Source organism: Pituophis catenifer, unplaced genomic scaffold (assembly GCF_029215685.1).
Source record: "Pituophis catenifer annectens isolate HBS135680 unplaced genomic scaffold, rPitCat1.0.hap2 SCAF_14, whole genome shotgun sequence".
NCBI classification, from domain to species: domain Eukaryota; kingdom Metazoa; phylum Chordata; class Lepidosauria; order Squamata; family Colubridae; genus Pituophis; species Pituophis catenifer.
Genome location: NW_027256894.1, coordinates 9,184,100 through 9,203,342, shown reverse-complemented (window position 1 = coordinate 9,203,342; position 19,243 = coordinate 9,184,100). Strand labels below are relative to the sequence as shown.

Here is a 19,243-nt window from a genome sequence, read left to right as displayed (position 1 = left end):
AAATATCAATATTAGCAAAACCGCTTCCAACTCATGAGCAAAAATAAAACCAGCATTCCGTCTTCAACCATTTCCATACTTGGAAGTTTTAGGGTTTTATCATGACCCCTAATATCTGGACAAAGATATTGATCTAGAGCGAGAGACAATCAAAATGAATCACAAATTCTACTATTTATAGTAGCCATCATTTGTCATTTCTCCATATTTTTTCAGTCCAAAAAAAGGTCCAAATCACTCTAAGTGAACAATCCGATAGCAAAGTACTTAACACAGTTGCCCAATTAGAGATTTGGGAAGAGGTCAATTAATACCATTATTCATACCAGTTTTTAAAACCAAATTAGATATACAAGAAATTGCATTAGCCTAGAATTAAGCCACCAATGAAGCAAACAAACACATCAAAAGATGGCATAAATGGCCAACCATCCACATTTACTTCAAAGGCATGATTACTCTTGTCAATAAAGTCAACATCACACATTCATTTTGTATTTTAGATACATTCCCATCAATATTTTTTATACATCAGTATGTCACTAAAATGAATCTTGTATGCATCAATTGGAATGGAAAGTTTAAAAGATTTTAGTAAATGTAGTAAAAATAGTAAGATTAATTTTTATGGAGAACATAAGACAACTGAATTAAAGATTTTGGCTAAGTTCTTTATCCAACTCTTAATGAACTGGAACATCAATGTAGCAACACCATGAATGCTTTGGACACTTGTATCAACAGTAAACCAAATAGTATTGTTATATATGATCAAACCCACATACAACAACGAGGAAATCGAAGTATACAAGTATTCAGAAAAGCAGGTGTCAGTTTTTAGGTACATGAACATTAAACCAGCCTTAGAAAGGTCCAGACCACAGCGCCCATCCATAGATCCACAGAAAACACATCATTAGATTTGTACCATTCTAAGAATTGCACCAATTCACAGATGTGAACTATGCCCATCTTCATTTAACCAATATTAAGAGAACATGTAACTGACATTTACAAGCAGTAATAAGAATCATAATACAGAACTCTCTTAAATTGATAATCTTACTGAAAAGGCAAACTGAGGAATCGTTTAAAGTTTTGAAATAGTTGGTGAAAGTATTGAACTCATTCAATAATCAAACTGTTCTTATTAATACCAACAAATCATATAAGATTGTTTCAGCCCAAAAGATGACAAACAAGAATAAATATGAAAAAAATACTTTTATTTAAATAGCAATGCACTTGTGCCAATTAAATAAGGGACAGACATTTTTATACATCCCTGTTTGCAAAATTTGATCAGCCCCTTCCAGCCCTTCATCCCCAACTGAATGCTAATCCCAAGAGCCTGGAAACACAGATTTTTTAAAAATAAAAACAGAATATAAGATTACAATTAGCTCAAATTTTCTGTAGATTAGACAATCGTGGTCCATGTTAAAGAATCCCTTTCTTGGAAGGGCATACTCAGCAATCATGCACTAGTTCATTTTCTGAACCTCTCAGCAGTGGAGCTGCCATCTTGATTTGGAAATCGTTGTCTCCCTTTGAGTTTCTTCCTTTCTCTGGACTCTTTATAAAAAAATTAAAAGAAAATGCTGTTGGAATGCAGGTAATTTTATCCTTAAATTTAAAATAATCAACATTTTTAACTCATATCTAAGGATATTTGAAAATATTTTCAACACATTGTAAAAAGCTAAATCAATATCAAGATTAATACTATTGAACAAGTAGTAATATTTTAACAATATTAATGTCAGTGCATTTCCCTGCTTTCTGTTGAAAGTAGAATCTAGCTTAGAAAAACTCCAAAGCAAACAGGTATGACTTCTGGAATTTCAATGGGCAACATAAAAGCAAAATGGAGGCTTCAATGTTAGAAAATATATTACTTTTGCAAGCAATGTAGCACTACTAGAGAAACCAATAGATAGCTCTCCTGCTGAAGATGTAACAGGTGTCCAAAAGAAAAGCCTAAGGAAAATTACTAAACAAGTAATGTTTTCAGAAAATAGAACTGATTGTATTCAAAGTTATCTCAGCTTATTTCTAATAGAACTGATTATATTCAAAGTTATCTCAGTTTATTTCTAATACAAGATTCTTTTATTCTGGTTTATGTAAGCAAAAACTGAGAAAACTATTTAGACTTTTATAAAATTCCTAATAATAAATTATCTTATTCTCCCAAAGTATGACTTACCACCTGAAAGTTACATTATTTCAGGTTCAATTTTATGTGGACAAGTAGATTGGCTTGTTTAATCAAAATGATATTGTAGCCTCATTATTTTTTGTCCCTTCTTAACCATAACTTAATTATCCCCATCTGATTTCACTCTAGGGGCAAGATCCAACAGATGAAGCAGCATCAAATATGCTTATCTGAAGGGAGGAGATTTTCTGTGGAATACCTAACAATTACTGAAGAATTTCAGCAGATCTGCCAAAATCAATGTCTAAGACCTATTTCAAGTCAAAGTCAACATTTTCTTGAAATTGGGTTTCCAAAAAAAGCTTCAGAAATGAAGAAATTTCTTTCTCGCAAAGCACCAGCAAAACATATTGATCCCTAAAAACTATGAGGGATAAAACTTTAGGGAATGATTTATTCATGATGCATTTCGAATGTAGCTATCAAATAAAAAAAATGGGAAGCTAGGGATGGAGAATCCATAGTGATTGGTTCAAGAACATGTCATCCCTTGATTGATTATATCAAGAACCTCCCATTTTCTTACCACTACCCACTATTACATTGTACTGTATATGCAGCAGTATAGCATAAACTCAAGCCACCATTTTGCTGCAACCGAGTATCTTAAAGGCACCTTGGTTTCCTTGCATCAACTTTAATTATTCTCCTCATCCCATGGTAATATAGAAATTATTTTCAATTGTTTCAAACAAAAAAATATTGACAACATAGATATGTTAAATTTAAATTCATCCAAGTCAAAACTATTCAGTTTTTGCAATGACTAGAAATCCAGCAAAATGTTTGATGGTAACAAAAGCAGATCAAAGGTGAAGAAGAAAAACCCCTACCTAAAAAGTAAAGTTGAGAATACTTGATGGTTTCTGTTATTATTCCAAAGACTATATAGCATATGCCAATGATTTAATAGAGTCCAACCACAAAAATATTCAAGTGAAGCTCTTTTAAATATAATTATCAACAGAAATATATTACTTATATTCTATATTTGGGTACAATCCAATTGAAGGGCCTGTACCACAAATGACACTGCATCCATTCTACTTCTATGAAAACACCACAATCCAGAGATATGTTAACAAACTGGACTCTCAAATGTATCAGATACACATTAATAAACTGGACATCTCAGACATAAATAACTACAAAATTTTGAATAGTTGTCATTTTCCATTTTTAAGGTGAATTTAACTAGCATTTTCCCATAACTCAGTTGTATTAATCCAAAAGGAAATGACAGAAGTGATCATTTTCTACAAAAACAATGTACATGTTTTTACTTTAGAAACCTCAATGGTTCAACAGATTGTATAACAAGTAACAACAGAATAAACATGTCAGGACACATCATACAAATTCATTTCTATTGAACTCCACAAGTTTTTGATTGTGTAAAATATTATTTCATAAATTATACCCTTAATACTTAAATTTTATAATTCGCCAGGTATGCTGATAATGCAATACTGAGTTAATTCCATATATTAATACTGATATAGTACTGCGTCAATATTTAAAGCTTTTGTTCAATAAATGAACAATAGTATGAGTGGTGATATGAGTAAAAGATTCAAAATTAATCATTTAAATGGACATCACCAGGTATTCTAAGCTGTATTTAATATGCAATTTCCTAAAAATGAGATCATCTAAATCCCATTTGCTGCTTAGAAAATCTGACAATTTTAAGAATTTCAGAATTTTAATTAGCTCAAAGTAGCATTTTTAGAAACGATACTAAGATTCAAGTTTAATTCTTATTACCACTTTTGCAAAGTACTGAGATAAACACTCATTTAGGTTCTCCCAGTAGTTGCTGAAGAATTATGGGTGTCATAGGATGTTCTTCAGTAAGGAACAGACTGAGAAATAGGCAGCAAGCAAACAAGGTTTTCCCAAAGAGATTTTATACTACTGAAACTCCTGTGTCTGCATCCTTTGACTGGGAAAAATGGTGCATTGTAGAGCAACTATTTTTGAACCAAAATACCTCAAATGGGCTAATTTACAGACTGAGTCCAAAACCTGGAACCCATGGATTGAAATTTGACAAATTTTATAAAACATTTATGACATAAAAATTATCATAAAACATTTTATTACATAATACAAAACTTTATGAAATATTTCCTTTGATCAACTCCTGTTGTTTCTTTGTGCTATACAGTTCAATATGGGCTACTTTCAAGGCAGATACAGTTTGGAAAATCTCCCAGAAATTTTAAGAATTTTTCTGGAACATTAGAAGTTCTGCCATTTTTGAAGGCATTGAGAAATCTGGTAAAGAAGTATCTCTGGAATGTTAACCCAATGGGGGCAGGTGAAAGTCAAAAAGAGGAAGAAATATGGAGGAATAAGAAGAAGAAAATAAACACTGATTTGTGTTTTTAAGGATTATCTATTCCCAGTTTAACAGTTCTGTTGGATGAAAGACACGGTCTTACTATTTATTAATTTAGTTTATTATATTTTGTCACTACTGTATAGATGTGTATGCACTCAAATCATGTGAATTTTTTGGTTAAGGAACCAATGTTTCTCATCTTAACCTTCACTTTTTTGTAACCATCCCTACAAATGAACTGCTTACAAGGGAATACAGCGCACATATTTTAAGATACACTTCACTCACATCAACTACCTAAGATCTGGCCAGTGCTCTATGATTGCTGGTTGTTTACCACAGTTAAAATATGACTAAAATATGACTAAAAATTCATGGTAAATATGTTTTGGGGACTGCATGCCAAAAAGTAAGACTACTGCCATATGGGACTTAATTCATATTAACATTTGTTTGTAAAATAGTGGTTATAGAATTCTGGAATAACAAATAAAAAGCATTTATGATAGAATCTCAGCATTCAAATTAATCAGAATGCAATGTGAACCTGTAACATGAAACCATTATTATCTTGGTAAGTTATTGTTTAAACATATTTCAGTTAAACAGAAAGGGATATTTAGAAAATAAACACCTTTTACTTGAAGGTGCATATAAAATATTTCCATTTTTCATCACTGGTTTCTCTTGTCCTTTTTAATGTGTTGTCCCATAAAACTATCATACAGTCAATTTTTTTTGCATTTTCAAACATTTCTAGTTCTTGTTTTGTTTGTAGCATGCTATATTAATGTGTAAAAGTCATATATCTAATTATTACATGGTTTGGATCATCCTGAGTTAGAATTTCCAACAAAATTATTAATCAAGGGAGATATGCTGATATTATAAATTATACTTCATATTTATAATTCCAGATCTATTCCTGAGTTTATCCCACTAAGTTCAATGGTACTTTCAAATAAGCTGTTTATTGTAATGAAATAAAGAGTTTGGGATACTGTGGCTTTCAAGGTGTTGTTGTTCAAATAGAATTCCCACCAAGCCAAATAGCAAAGCTCAATGTGAAAGCTGCTAAAATTGCAGTTTAGCAATATTTGGAAGACTGGGTATTCCTTTCCTATGTCTTAAACCTTTTCAGACGTAGCATCCTGTTGTTAAGCAAATAAAGCTTAACTTTCTGTACAAAAACTCTGCTAAATCAACTGAGCTGGTTTGTCTAAAGTATTGTTTTCCAATTAGTGCTCTCCATATTATTGAAGGTATAGTCACCACTGTATTTTAAGTGCCAACCAATGGCAACTGGGTGGAGTAAGGCTGATCTGAACAATGCAATATATAGAACTGTTGTTCTCAATTGCGAGGTGCAGAAGAATTCTAGGTAAGAGTAGGGTAAAGCACTGAAATGTTTGAGTCTTCAAATTTACCATAAATAATAAATATATCAACAGAATGCCTGAACATTACCCTTCTTGTGATTTTTTTAAAGGGTTGAGAACTGCTTACATGGAGTATGAGTTCATCACATAACAATATACTAATTCAGATGCAGGATTTTGGAGGAATTACCCAACTTGGCTTTCTGAGCATAGTCAATCACTCCAGAAAAATGTTTACTGAACAGAACATACTGAAGTAGCTACTGCACTCAAATGCTATCCTTCAATGAGATGACCTGATTTATAAAGAATTTTCTTAGAATCCAAATATACACACACCAGTGATAATTCTGTCTCATAGCACGTTAAACATATACCCTAAAACACGAGCATAATTTTTGATCAACAGGTTTTGTTGACCAAAGGAAAATATAGCACAATTTTTTTAAACCTTGTATTAAATAACATGGTCTTGCTTCTAACGCTGAATAATTTTAGAAAACCAGCTAGTATATTTTTACAAAATGTCCGTTATTACAGTGATAGTGTTATAGAACTTTTATATGATCAGATATGCCACATTCTAAAAAGTAGGAGCTTTAGATTCTATGTATCTCAATGAATGTTAAAATTTATTTCCAGCCCCATGCAATAGGATAATTATAGGTAACCCAGGAGATGCTAGAACAGACCTTTCAACAATTTTAAACAGGTGATAGACTATAAGTTAGATATCTAATTACTTTCAAAATTGACTTGTTCAAGTGATTGTACAATCAACAGAAGCAGGTAATGCTTTTCTTGGAGCAAACTACTTTAAACCAAAAATTGGCATACTATATATGAAAAAAAAGGCAGTCAATAAAAAAGACATGTATTGATAAAGAGGGTTAAGCGGACTCCTCATCAATATGGTAGATTCAGAGGTATATTTTTATTATGCTATCTGGAAAATTGTTAAAACAATTTTCCTAATGATAGAGTAATTTCCTCCAAGAATATTATGGATTGCTTTTTTTTTTAATTATCCTGGAAACATGGCTCATTTAATTAAGAGAGTTTTGTAATTTTAGATCTTTTCTACAAAACATGCTAAAACACAGTTACAAAAGCACTCATAGTAATATACTGAGGTAGCAACTTACCAGTACACCATACAGAATCAGGTATTTTATGGAATCAGTTCAATGTACCTGAAGAGAAAAATTAAATATCTTTTGTTTAATAAATTAATTTAATATATCACCAATAAAATCCTATCTACATATATTCAGAAAAAAAATTGTGATTTCATTGAATGCTCTTAGCATACTAAGATTATGTTCAAGACTAAAGCATAACGTTGCTGCCTGTTTTCTCAAGCAGACTTACTACTTTATGCATTATGACTCCAATGTACAATAGGCTTTTTTTGTGAAAGCCTGTGAGTATTACGTTTTAGGGCTTTCTTATTTTACCCTTCTCCTATCATGCTATCTAGCAACAGAAAAAAAATTATCACACATCAATCCCACGTACCACTACTACAATAATGACTACTCATAGGGCAGCCCTAGGGAAGGTCCCACTACCTTTATACTGTAGTCTTTCCTTAACATGAGGAGAACCCAACGGTTCTTTGGACAATAACAAAGTATAAACATGAATAGATTATGAATGTCATGTGCTGTGTAAGTATTGGGACTATTTTTTTTTTCATAGAAATGTCTTTTAAAGTAAGTGTTAACATTGCACCTAGACTTTAAATACAACCAATCAATATTTAAATATTTTAAAATGCACATTTAGGTAATCAATTCAAATTTATTATGTGCGTATCCCAACTTTTGTACAGAAACCCAAGGGAGAGTATTTAAGAACTCACTCCTACTTGTTTTCTCTGGAGTAGGTTGGGCTGGAGGTAGGTTCTCTGGAGTAGGTTGGGCTGAGAATGAGATTGGCCCAAAACCACCCAATGAGCAATGGAGGTTAAAATCTCCAATTTCTAGTCCAACACCTTAATCACAATACCATACCAACTCTGTAAACTGAATATTGTAAAAATTTTAAGTTTTGTAACAGAATAATTTTTTTAAGGGGAAAAGTCAAGGAAGCTAATCAAAGTTATTATTAAGCAAATATAGGTCTAATGTTATACAACACTATTTGACATCTTTCAAAATCAAGAATGAATTTAATAAACCTGTTATCATTGTTGCTAAATTCTAAATTTAACAAGATTGTTAAAATTCCAAGAATAATCTTGGAACTGCCATATGTATTGGACCAAAAGTACCAGAATTCTTAAAGCGACATAGTAACTAATAATTCTGGAAACTGTAAACTATTTGCAAACATATTTGCAAGCTTCAGAAGTCTCCAAGATGAAACATTCTATCTACAATTTTGAAACTTAGTATGGAAGATAGGAAGCTGATACATGTTGGGAAGATGATAAACTTTTGAATTTCTCAGCTACTTAGGTATTTAGCATCTGATCACCTAATTTCCTTCATGTAATTTCATTCAATAATGGGGGGGGGGGGGATTCACATATTATTAGACATGTTCAGGCAATACTCTAATGAGATACCTCTATTTGTTCACAAAATATGTATGTTTTCAATTTGCAAACAATTCTAATTTTCATAAATTAGTGTAGCAAAGTCAATTCTGGATTTACTTAACAGATGGATTTTCATTACGGTTCCATATCATTTTCCTAGGCATATTTTCTCTGAAGCAAATCCCACCAAACATTTTGGGATACATTTTCGTATAACTGCAAATTTAACAGCCTTTCTTTTTTGGGAGGTGGTGATGACGTGATGGTTGTCTTTACATTCCATCATTTTAACTTTAGAGATTGAAATATTTTATTAGTCTGACCTCACCATGTAGTGGACTATATAATACATTTCAGAAGAAACACACTACAGGTACATGATTTTTCAAAAATACAGAGTCCAGATTTTCATACCGTTTTTTAGCATTGACACATTCATAACCTTCCCAATAAACAGAATTTGTTATGCTATCAACTAGTGAATGCTATAAACATCAACATTTCATACACTGATACTTATCCTCAATTAGAGCACGGAAAACGCGCTTAAGTGTTAGATGTTTTTTAATGTCACAATATTTGCCAAGGGAATTAATTTAGAATACTATAATGATTCACAATTCTAAAGAGATTTAGGTGAGATCTAAGATTTTCCAATTTCCTTGAATCTAGAGGAGTCTGAATGACTAAACTAATGCAGTAACGTCGCTTTGATTCTTGACATTGAAATTTCCTGTTGCCCCTTTTACAACATTCATTACAGTGGTATAGAAATTATACTTAATTTACAGGAAAAAAAATACAAGTTGTTTTACAATGGAATTTTGTCAAAAATAAAGAAAATATGCCAAAGTCATCATCAATTAAAATGATGAAACTTAATGTTTCAACATATCTCTGGTGCAGTAGCAGGAAAATTTAAATTTAAATGTTCCTTCATTCTATCCTGAATGTGCAATGTGCATGTTCTAGAACACTGAAAAGGACAAAAAAGGGTAAAAATATATTACCTATTCTCAAAATTTATTCTAGGTCTATAAGGTTTGTCCTAAAAATGACACAAGGGATGATATTTTGTCAGTTTTCTGTTCACTATTAAAACCATGTAAACAGAAATGCAATCTAATCTATTATCCTTGGTAGTAATTATTTACTTGTAAAATAAAGGATTGCATTATTTTTATCAGCATTTTATATTTAATAATTTACTATATTTCTACTTCTCTATTCCATTTCCAGGTAGCTCATACGGCAAATATGATAAATAGTCAGATTCAACATTTGAAGGTAACGTCTTAAATTGATAAATGGTCACTCAGTTTAAATAACTTAAAAGGACTGGATTTTAGTAAAAACAGGGGGAAAAAATCTAAACAACCAGTAATATAAGTTTGATCAATTTCTAAGCAAAACATGCATTTTGTTTTAAGAACCTCCATTTTTTAATTTTTCAAGTATTAACCAGTTGAGAACCAAAACTCTGTGAATGAATTCTATCATCTCTTTTCTGTGTTCATACTTAACAATATCTTGTATCAACAGTCAATTACTGTTCAAAGTTGGATTATGCAAAGGAAAATGTATCTAGGTGTATTATAAGATAAATTTTGCATTAAGCAAATGACTGTGTGAACAAAATTTGCTTCATCAGGATGACCTTCAGGTTTTAATGTAAAATTTAATAAATAAATTGATGCAACAGATAAGTGGGATTGTAGAAACCATCAACTGGATAATTGGAAGTATCACAGTGTTTAGGAAAATAGACGAAGTTTACTTAAAATTTCAACACGTCTATGAAAATTAAAGATAACTTTAAATTTAATATGAGCTACTCAATGAGCATTTGTTTTATGATAGCAGAGTAATCATTTTCAAATATTGTTAATTTCATCTCTAATGCTAAAAATATTAAGAGTTATAATATTTAACAATTATAATGAGTTCGTAGTAATATTGAAAATACTTTATTTTTAAGGTTTAGAAGGGTATTCCAAATTGCAAGCAAAGATTCTGTTAAAGACATAAAGGCTAGAAAGAAACCAAGATGTAAAAGATCTGCATTATTCAAGTAAGAATAAATTAAAAAATACCTGAAACAGCTAATATGTTCTCCTTTAGCTCCATCTGGATCCTTCTAGTTATTAGAAGTCAGGGAAATCTTTAAAAAAGAAAATATATATAAAGTATACATATATATGTACATGTTTGTGTCAAAAATGGCATTCAACATAGACACCAAAAGACTTAAAGCAGAAAAACTACAGAAAAGTCCTCAAACACATAAATGTGTGTATCTCTCTCTCTCTCTCTCTGTGTGTGTGTGTGTGTGTGTGTGTGTGTGTGTGTGTGTGTGTGTATTTCTACATATTTATAATGCACATTTTGGATTTAAGTTGATCATCCCTTTGGTGCAAGTATTACGACTACTTTTCTCATTTGATACGAAACTTGATCATAATGTATTTTAAAATGAAAGTAATTTACTTGTATGTAAGTTGCCTAGGCAAGTTTCAATTGGAAGCTTACATTCTCTAATACAGGTTTATAGGAGATATGCACCAGTAAGATCAATAGGACCTTATCAAAAATTCACCAATTTTTTTCAACTTTAATCAAATAAATTAAATATAATCATAATGAAGTTTCATTTTTTTTTCTTTTTAGGGTAAATATTTTATATATAAGGGACACATTTCTTCAAAGCTGAGAAACAAAATGAGTTAATTCTTACCTACAAAAAATTCTGGGCAGCTCTTATAAGCCATCTGTTATTGAGGTGTCAAATATTCATAGAACACCTAAAGAAAAATATATTTAGATTAATCAAACATGTATTCTCTTAATATTTGCAGATACCTATTAAATAAAATACTTAAAATTATGTCAGTGCTATCTATAAAGTTAAGCACTATTTTCTAAAGTTTCTCAGGCTATAAAAAAGTATTTCTGTACAAGTTTTCTGCTTAATGCAATCTTTTTTTATCATCTCTTAAGAAAGACACAACAGAAGTGTCATAACAAAGACTATCCCAAAACCAAGTCATGCAACTGCAACTATGAAAAAAGTCAAACATATTTAGATTCCTCTTATTCTCAAGGTTACACACATTTAAATATACTTCTACTGTTGGAAGCGATGGAATTACATTATCTTAACTGAGATTTCACCTGAGATAATTTTATAAAGCCGTTTTGAAAGTTAAGTTTTTTATAATCCACAGAAGTATCCAAATTTTTCTCTCGCTTTAATCTCATTTTCTGTAAAATAAATAATTTTAAAAAATCTTGGCCATTTTTAACTGTTGGCTTTATTACAATTTTTCAGTCATAGAAAAAGACTTTCAAATCCATAATCATAACTTTAAAGTTTCAGTGAAACCTCAGAGCTACTTATTCTATATAGAATGTTTAAATACATGCTTCACAACAGCTTTTGATTGATTAATCAGGTAAAGCCACATCTCCAAAGGATTGTAAAATATTTGCTAATATTATAAAAATATACCAAATGGTCGCTACATGCCAGAACTTTATCTGGTAAACTTTTAACAGTACAAAGTCTAAGAAATATTACATATTGATCCAGAAGGAAAATAAACACATTAAGACAAATTAATTAACACAACCATTTTAAAAATGGACAGCCTATCATCCAAATTTCATTTTAACAGTTAAGTTCCAAACATTAAGGCTGAAACCAACAAAAAAGTAACAAAGCATTTTAAGCTTTTTTTCGCTTAATGAAGGTTTAAAGATTAAATTTGCATGAGAAAAATGTCAGAAAATTCAAACTTCAAATGCAACACATCACAAAGACACATTCTCCAACTTTTAAACTGTTTTCATGTATACTTCATTACCAATTGCTAGTTCTTTTTAACTCATCAACTCTATTTAGCTTACTCAATTAGATAACTGGCATACTTCTAAAAGATGCACCTCATACGTTTCATCCTAAACTTTCACTAGAATCTTTCATTTTGGATAAATCTTTCTTTAGTTTTGTTATCAACGACCAAAAAAAAAAAAATCTCATTGCAAATTGTTTCCACATACCTAGTTGAGAAAGAGTTAATGCCAACACCCAAATACAGAAAAACAAATTTGTTTGGAGAGAAAGAGGCAGCCATGGCGTCTTTTGTTCTTACAAGAAGGAGGAAAAAAAAAATAAAGCAGGGCTCTTTTCCTCTTTCAATCACAATGGAGGACGGCGAGTCTTTAAAGAATTGGAGACTTTTTGTCGCAGACATCCTGTATACGGAATCACAGTATACCTTTCATTTCCCTGCTCCAAGTATTTTAAGAGGGTGTTGTCCCAATTTGCTGCAGACCCCCCACCCTCTGTAGCTCCATAGCAAACTACCCTCAGATTACCTGCCCTTCAATTATTCTAAGAAAAAAATACAGAAATCCAGCACCCAGACCTTGCAAATCTGTATGAGGAAGAATTGTATGGACCCCATTGATATTTAGGGAAAGGGGGGGTGTCATATAATCCCTAGATTTCTGCTGGGTAAGGGAGGGTGGGGGAGAAAAAGAAAGGAGGAAAACTGCAGTTCAATGGCGGCTCTGGTTTGACATCAACCTCCTTGATATGTCAGGCTTTTTGCTGCGCCTAACCAGCAATCTCTTACCCGGAACCCCCCCCCCCAATTCAAAACTGTGGTGGTGGTGGGGGGGTTCCTCTCTTAAAACAAAAAAGGAACAAGAGGGCGTTTTAACAGCCTCTTTTACCACGGATGGGGAAAGAAAGGCAAAGCTTGGAAGTCCACATTACGTTTTTCATTCCATGTAACATTCTCCCCCCCCCCCTTCAAAAAAGAAAAATTCGTTTTAGGAGCATCCACACCCACAAATGTGGACTTTTCAACAAAACCCATGAAGGGCAACAAGGAATCCCACCTCGTCGCCAGCATCGATCCTTCTTTCTTCTAATTAGTCCTTCTATACCCCCCCCATCACACACACTAAATTTGGGGGGGGCACCCCGAGACTGTGGGAAAAGGGGGCTCCCCGGCTTTCTACCAGAAAAAACCCCAATCCGAGGAAGAAGAGGCGGCGGCTTTTCTTCCCTTGGAAGCGCGGGCTCCTTATTCCTAACGGCGGGGAAGCCTCGGCGACCCGAGTCTAGTTTGGGGGGGGGGACGGGGACCCGCTCTTGCTTTCGAGGCGTTCGGGTCGGGGGTCTTTTTTTCCACACACACCCCCCCACACACAGACACCCCGATGGGAGTCGGGCAAAAAAGCCGGGTTTTTGCCGACTTTCTTCCCTCCACACACCCGCCCGCCCGCCCTCTCTCCGGCGGCTCCAAGGACATCTTGTTTTCCTCAAGGACAAAGAGACAATGGCGGAGGGCGTCGGCAGAGACGGAGGAGAAGGACATGGCAGGGCGGCAGCCGAGGCGATACTCACCGTCCTGAGGGTGAGGGAAGAAGCCAGGCGAGTCGAGCGGAGGCATCCCCTCCCGCAGGGAGGGACGGCGGGCGGCGGGAGAGCCGAGGCTGCTTTGCCGCAGAGGTTTGGCTCTCGGGTCCGCCTCAACCGGGACAGGATACCCTCCACCACCCCACAAACTCGGGGACCCCGGGCCGGCGGACACCCCCCCTCGACCCTGAGGCCGCTTTCGGCCCGGGAAGTTTGGCGGGAGAGGCACCCCCAAAAACGGAGGTGGGGGGGAGTAAAAAGCCGCAGCCGCTCGCGAAGCAGCCGTCCGCCCGGCCATCTTGCGCCGTGTGCGAGCGAGTGTGTGAGGGAAGCCTCTGCCTGTCTTTGCCGTCTCTCCGCGAAGCTTCCCTCCCCTCCCCCACCCCGCGCCCCTGCCCAGACTCCCAAAATGGCCGCCCTCGCTCCCTCAGCCACTACTGCGGCAGGGAGGGAGAGGGGGGGCGGGGCCGGCGCGCGCCTCGGCTTCCTCTCCGCCGCGCCTGCGCCCGGGCCGCTTCCCTATTGGCTCGCCTTCCTCCAGAAACCTATTGGCCGCCTTTCCTGGCTCGAGCTCGCGCTACGCCTGTCCCCAGGCTACGGCTCGCTATTGGCTCGCCTTTCTCTCTCTCTCTTTTTTTTTTCTCTCTCTCTCTCGCTGTGTTTTCTTCCCCCCCCACCTCCCTCCGCCCATGCGTTTCGTCGTTTTGTGCACCAGCGGCGTTTCCACTCCCCCCCTCCCTCTTTTTTTTTTTTTTAACCAACTGCATTGAGCTGGCTGCCACGAACGCGTAACGGGCTCCCATTGGTCCGCGGGCAGCTGTTCTCGCGCTCTCTTCTTCCCCGCAGCTGTTGCCCCGCCCTTCGGATGACGACATGCCTCTTCAAGGTGGAGCCCTCCTCCCTCAAAATACTGGGGGAGGGGGGGACAATCTGGCGTCGCTGATTGGTGGAGGACCTTAAAGCGGGACCAGCGTCCCCTCCCACGAGGATTCCGCCTAGATGCGTCCTACAAACTCTTGTGGATGCTCCACTCCATTGGTGGTTGTGTATTTACGCACCCACAACCCTTCAAATAGTTGATGGGTTGTGGGTCATCAAGTCTGTTGACTTGAGATGGACCTTCTCCAGCAACAACTGTCCCCAACCTGGTCCTCCTTCTGGTCCTCCAATGTTGTCTCTCTCCATCACTTGAGTCCGTCCATCTTGCTTCTATGGCCATCCTCTTCTGGTTTTCCAGTTTTCCCAAACATCATGGACTTCTCAAGGGAGCTAGGTCTTTGCATTGGTTGGCTTGAATGGTTATGTACCATCAAGTCATTCCTGACTCCTGATCGTCTGGAGAAATAGAACTCTAGGAAGATCTGTGCCCAACCTGGTCCTCCTTCTGGTCTTCCAATGTTGTCTCTCTCCATCACTTGAGTCCATCCATCTTGCTTCTCTGGCCATCCTCTTCTGCTCTTCCAATTTTTACAAGCATGATGGACTTCTCAAGGGAGCTAGGTCTTTGCATTGGTTGGCTTGAATGGTTATGTACCATCAAGTCATTCCTGACTCCTGATCGTCTGGAGAAATAGAACTCTAGGAAGATCTGTGGCCAACCTGGTCCTCCTTCTGGTCCTCCAATGTTATCTCTCTCCATCACTTGGGTCCATCCACCTTGTTTCTCTGACCATCCTCTTCTGCTCTTCCAATTTTTACAACCATGATGGACTTCTCAAGGGAGCTAGGTCTTTGCATTGGTTGGCTGAATGGTTGTTGTTAGTTGCAAAGTCGTGTCCAACCCATCCCGACCCCATGGACAACGTTCCTCCAGGCCTTCCTGTCCTCTACCATCCTCTGGAGTCCATTTAAGCTCACACCGACTGCTTCAGTGACTCCATCCAGCCACCTCGTTCTCTGCCGTCCCGTTCTTTTGCCCTCAATCTTTCCCAGCATTAGGCTTTTCTCCCATGAGTCCTTTCTTCTCATTAGGTGGCCAAAGTATTTGAGTTTTATCTTCAGGATCTGGCCGCCTAAAGAGCAGTCAGGGTTGATCTCCTCTAGGACTGACCGGTTTGATCGCCTTGCAGTTCAAGGGATTCACAGGAGTCTTCTCCATCACCATAGTCCAAAGGCCTCAATTCTTTGGCGCTCAGCCTTCCTTATAAATACTAAATACATAAATACTGCATATCAAAGTCCATTGTGCATATAACCACAGTTCCTGTATTGAACCTCGCCTCAGTTCTTTGGCGCTCAGCCTTCCTTATGGTCCAACTTTCACAGCCATGTATTGCAACTGGGAACACCATATGGACTAGAAGACCTCCAAGGTCCCTTCCAACTCTGTTATTCTGTATTCTATGACTATATGTCCCAGCAAAATAGACCTTTGTTAACTAATGAAGATGGCTATTGCAAACTATTTCGTCTACCATCTTTTGATGTTAGCAGGAGGTTCTAGAAGGCCCCATTTTTCTTTCTAGTAAGAATGCAAGCCGTATTTCTACCTTCTGAAGGAAGGCTAGGAATTCTTGTATGGAATCAACCAACCCATTTGAAAAGTAGGAAGCAAGAAAAAGAACACAATGCCAACATATTACGGGTCACAGACGACCGAATACATTCATTAAAGTGCAAGGTCATCTTCCAAGATGAGATTTCCTATTAAAGGAAACTCTTAAACCCCACACCCATGGTCACAGAGGTCTTGGAAAAGCCACTGTGACTCAGCTACAGTGGAATTACATCTCTCTCCCATCATCATTTGCAAAAGACAAGTTAATCATTTGTGAAGCTATCAATATCCGAGTAAATATTTTCCAGGCCATTCTGCAAAATGAAGGCTACATTCACACGATAGATTAAACCCCAAAAGTAGTATGCCAGGTTCAGGGGTAGGCTTCAAAAATTTTAGCAAGGGGTTCTCCGCCCGTTTGCTGGGTGAGTGTGGCCATAATGGGTGTGGCCTAGTCAGCCTCCTGCACCATGGTGGGGGCCATTTTTGCCCTCCCCGGGTTCTAGAGGCTTTCCTCGAGCCTCTGGAAAGGCAAAAATGGCCTCCCCAGGCTCTGGAGGCCCTCTGAAGGCTGGAATTGGACATGTTTTCCCGATCTTCCGATAGGCCTGGTTTTCGCCCTCCCCGAGCCTCTGTCCACACTCTGCATTTACTTGCATCCAAAACAGGCCGTGTGGGGACTCCTGAGAGGGGCGGGGTGGGTAGGGCGGGACCAGCCAGGAGTGGGATTTGGGGGTTCTCCAAACTGCACAGAATCTTATCTAGAGGTTCTCCCGAACCCCAGCAAACCCACAGCAGCCCACCCCTGGCCATGTTCTTTTACCGTCCTTTTACAGAATAACAGTGTATTTAGTCAGGATGCTATGCAGGAGCCAAAAAAAAAAGAGGATCAATTCAAATATGTGAGCACCTTAACCTGATAGTGATAATTTATGGACCAAGGGGGACAATAAGCAAGAAGGCTAGGAGCAAACAAATCATGGAAAATTCTTCTACTGTAATTTTCATTAATCTTTGGCTATAGACTTATCCCATTGTGATTGACTATGGTTTCTTTTATTCACTGAGTATGGAAAAGATGAACTCAAGGTTGACTCAGCCTTCCATCCTTCCGAGATGGCTAAAATGAGGAGCCAGATTGTTGAGGGCAATAGGCTGACTCTGTAAACCGCTTAGAGAGGGTCGTAAAGCACTGTGAAGCGGTATATAAGTCTAAGTGCTATTGCTATTTGAAATCCTGCTGAGTTTATTAGCTATGCATCCTCTACAGAACGATAAAGCACATTTCAGGGGTTTGTTTTATGGCGCAATAAATACGTTGCTGATTTAACTGGGTTCCTTAATTTGCAAAGTTCTCAAAAGTCTTCTGGATAAATTGTAGCAACAGCCTGAAGGTTTTTTTTTTCTTTTTCTTTCACTGTATGTTGAAATCCAAAGAGGAAACTCAAGGCTGCAGCCTGCTGAATGCAGAACTGAGATGCAAAAGTGTGTCAGAGGTTCTCCGTTTTGAAAAACGGATTATTCTTTTTACATAGCACTTAGGTTTGGGTGTCAGCTGTCAACACACAGTAATTTTTTAAAAACAACCTACTCAAGAAGAGTGCACTTAGTTTGTTGTGTAGCTAACAGGGATGCTCTTGTCCTTCGAGTCTCAGATAGAGAAAGGTTAGCCTTTACTCTCTAACACAAGAAAGCCTTATGAATTTGCCCTGGAACTGAAATATTCTAGCTGCAATGCGCTAGGTGGTATATAGTTTCTCAACAGAGGATATATATATTTGTAAAAGTGGTGGGATGGAATAAAAGCTATTCTTGTGTTAATAATCTCTGACAGGAGACCGAATCTTTGAGGGGGGAAAAAATGACTATATATTTTAACTATTTGGTTGCTGCAAATTACAATAAGAAAGACATTGAAATACTGCAAAAACTTCAGTCTAGCTTTTCTCAGGATTCAAATTTGATCCTGAAGAAGCTGCTGTGGTGTACCAGTGGAATGCCAGCCTTAAGAGACCACCATCTATTCTTGCTCTAATCAGAATATTTCCAATATTATTCATGCTTACTGTATGTTATCGATCAATTATTGTCTGGTTTAGTTCTGCAACCCAACAAGACAGACACAGACTTCAGAGGATGATTAGAACTGTAGAAAAAACAATGGCACCAACCTGCCTTCCATGGAGGACCTGTATACTGCACCAGTCAAAAAGAGGGCTGTGAAAATATTTACAGACCCCTTGTATCCTGGATATAAATTGTTTCAACTCCTACCCTCAAAACAAGGCTATAGAGCACTGCACACCAGAACAACTAGACACAAGAACAGTTTTTTCCCAAACGCCATCACTCTGCTAAACAAATAATTCCCTCAACACTGTCAAACTATTTACTAAGTCTGCACTACTATTAATCTTCTCATCGTTCCCATCACCCATCACCCATCACCCATCATCCATCTTCTTTCACTTATGACTGTATGACTGTAACTTTGTTGCTTGTATCCTTATGATTTATATTAATATTGATTGTTTCCTGATTGCTTATTTGTACCCTATGACTATCATTAAGTGTTGTAATTTATGATTCTTGATGAACATATCTTGTCTTTTTATGTACATTGAGAGCATATGCACCAAAGACAAATTCTTTGTGTGCCCAATCACACTTGGCCAATAAAGAATTCTATTCTATTCTATTCTATTCTATTCTATTCTATTCTATTCTATTCTATTCTATTCTATTCTATTCATTCTACAGCTACAGTATATATAATAGTACGTTATTCTCCCTCTGTTTCCATGAATTGCATAAAATGGTGGGTTT

The 19,243-nt window shown here is 36.7% G+C and overlaps 1 long non-coding RNA gene across 2 annotated transcripts; it reads right to left on the bottom strand.

Moving 5' to 3' along the window:
• Window positions 1–1,209: 1,209 nt before the first annotated feature.
• Window positions 1,210–14,279, bottom strand: LOC139323951 (uncharacterized). 2 transcript variants are annotated; one of them, XR_011601032.1, is made up of 5 exons: window positions 13,909–14,279; window positions 11,227–11,293; window positions 10,586–10,653; window positions 7,093–7,140; window positions 1,210–1,575 (listed from the first exon to the last, which is right to left on the bottom strand). It is a non-coding gene; the product is annotated as an uncharacterized lncRNA (long non-coding RNA). The 2 variants fall into 2 exon arrangements; XR_011601033.1 differs by lacking the exon at window positions 13,909–14,279 and adding an exon at window positions 12,552–13,602.
• Between the last annotated feature and the right edge of the window lie 4,964 nt (window positions 14,280–19,243).